This window comes from Chrysoperla carnea (genome assembly GCF_905475395.1).
Source record: "Chrysoperla carnea chromosome X unlocalized genomic scaffold, inChrCarn1.1 SUPER_X_unloc_10, whole genome shotgun sequence".
In the NCBI taxonomy this organism is placed as follows: Eukaryota; Metazoa; Arthropoda; class Insecta; order Neuroptera; family Chrysopidae; genus Chrysoperla; species Chrysoperla carnea.
In genome coordinates, this window is record NW_025408045.1 from 17,501 (window position 1) to 20,000 (window position 2,500).

Here is a 2,500-nt window from a genome sequence, read left to right on the forward strand (position 1 = left end):
GCCTCGCTGGAGTATTTGCTACTACCACCAAGATCTGCACCGATGGCGGCTCCAGATGGCCTCACGGCCAATCCTTCCGCGCACACCACCGCGACCCTCCTACTCGTTAGGGTTTCATGATAAAAGATAAATATCTTTTATCGAAAATACCAACTAACGGTAGAGTATAAGCATGACGCTTCAGCGCCATCCATTTTCAGGGCTAGTTGCTTCGGCAGGTGAGTTGTTACACACTCCTTAGCGGATTCCGACTTCCATGGCCACCGTCCTGCTGTCTTAAGCAACCAACGCCTTTCATGGTATCCCATAAGCGTCAATTTTGGCGCTTTAACTCTACGTTTGGTTCATCCCACAGCGCCAGTTCTGCTTACCAAAAGTGGCCCACTTGGCACTCTGATCCATATATACAAAAAAATATATTCTCATAGCTTCACATTATAAATAATGTTTTTAAGAAAGCTAGAGATCTCACCCATTTAAAGTTTGAGAATAGGTTGAGGTCGTTTCGGCCCCAAGGCCTCTAATCATTCGCTTTACCGGATGAGACTCTTATATAATGAACGCCAGCTATCCTGAGGGAAACTTCGGAGGGAACCAGCTACTAGATGGTTCGATTAGTCTTTCGCCCCTATACCCAGTTCCGACGATCGATTTGCACGTCAGAATCGCTACGGACCTCCATCAGGGTTTCCCCTGACTTCATCCTGACCAGGCATAGTTCACCATCTTTCGGGTCCCAGCGTGTACGCTCTAGGTGCGCCTCTATTATAATAAAAATCCGAAAACTAAATTATAATAATATAAGACGCCCTAGGAGTGCGATATTTAATACATAATATAAATATATCCTCCTTTTATCATTTATATAAAAAAAAATATAAATAATATTTACTTTCATTGTGCCTTTGGGTTTCATAAAATTTTTATAAATATTTCGATGAAAAAATATTTTATTCCCAATGACTTGCGTACATGCTAGACTCCTTGGTCCGTGTTTCAAGACGGGTCCTGAAAGTACCCAAAGCTATATCGTCGCTGACAGATAAATTTTTAATAAAAAAAAAAAAAAAAAATGAACCAGTTCATTATCATACACCTACTGACAGTTAAATAGTATCATATAACGGCTTAAAATCCGTATATATAATATGTTTTAATAAAAAAAAACCTATTTATACTCGTGGTGGATCTGAACGCGTTAATAACGCGGCTCAATATCAATTTATAATTAATACCATCAAACAATTAATCAAGAAACATAGGCATTTAACATACACAAAATATTATCCAAAAAAATAATATTGTACATTAATCAACGCACCAATGCCTATAGATTAATATTTAATGGGTCGCAACGTCCTACAAGATGAGAAGTGCATACCTCGTTATCATACAATTAACAATATACAGCAGTGCATATATTTTTACTAAAAATACAAAATTCCTAATAAAAATTTTTTGTCACATGCTAGTACAAATTGGTTGATTAACGATAAAAAGTAAATGAATCTCATCTTTCGACCTTTCGGGTTTCTCAGGTTTACCCCTGAACGGTTTTACGTACTCTTTAACTCTCTCTTCAAAGTTCTTTTCAACTTTCCCTCACGGTACTTGTTCGCTATCGGTCTCGTGGTAATATTTAGCCTTAGATGGAGTTTACCACCCACTTAGAGCTGCACTCTCAAGCAACCCGACTCTAAGGAAAGATTCACCTATCATCAATAATAATCACTACGGGCCTGGCACCCTCTATGGGTATATGGCCCCATTCAAGATGGACTTGGATGTATTATATAACAATAGGTTTATATTGAATCTTCCTAAACACTACATTCCCCAAGTGTCTGTTTATCAGCCACGGGGTTCAGTGCTGGGCTTATCCCTGTTCGCTCGCCGCTACTAAGGGAATCCTAGTTAGTTTCTTTTCCTCCGCTTAATAATATGCTTAAATTCAGCGGGTAATCTCACCTACTCTGAGGTCGTAAAAGTTTTTAGAAGTATTAAAACAAAAATTTTTTTTATATATTATGTTTTTGTTATATTTTATAAGTAAACAATTTTCTTAATTATTCATACTCAAATTTTTTTTATATTATTATATAATATTATTTTTATATTTATCTAAAGAGAAGAAAATAAAAAATAAATAATTATATATATTAATTTTTTTCGAGTATATTGAAAATTTTATTACAAATAAAATATTCCATAACAAAATATTAATATATAATATTTTTGTTTATTCTTCTTTATTTAATATTTTAAAAATATATTATTAATATCATTTATTATTAATATTATTATTAACATAAAGTTTTATAATATTATATATAAATGATAAAAAATAATATTGATATATTAATTTAAAAATGTCGACAAATAATAAAAAATATATAAATTTTAAATGCTATTAAAAACATTTTATATTTATTTTTTTCTTATATTTGGCGTAAAACATTCATATATAAATAATTTTACATTTCTTTTATAAAAATTTTAT

The 2,500-nt window shown here is 32.8% G+C and overlaps 1 non-coding gene across 1 annotated transcript in view; it reads right to left on the reverse strand.

The window, feature by feature from the left end:
• Positions 1-1,982, reverse strand: part of LOC123303544 — a 4,653-nt gene extending 2,671 nt beyond the window's left edge. The window contains exon 1 of the ribosomal RNA XR_006535655.1: positions 1-1,982. This exon is cut by the window's left edge and continues 2,671 nt beyond it. This is a non-coding gene — a ribosomal RNA (large subunit ribosomal RNA).
• Positions 1,983-2,500: the final 518 nt, after the last annotated feature.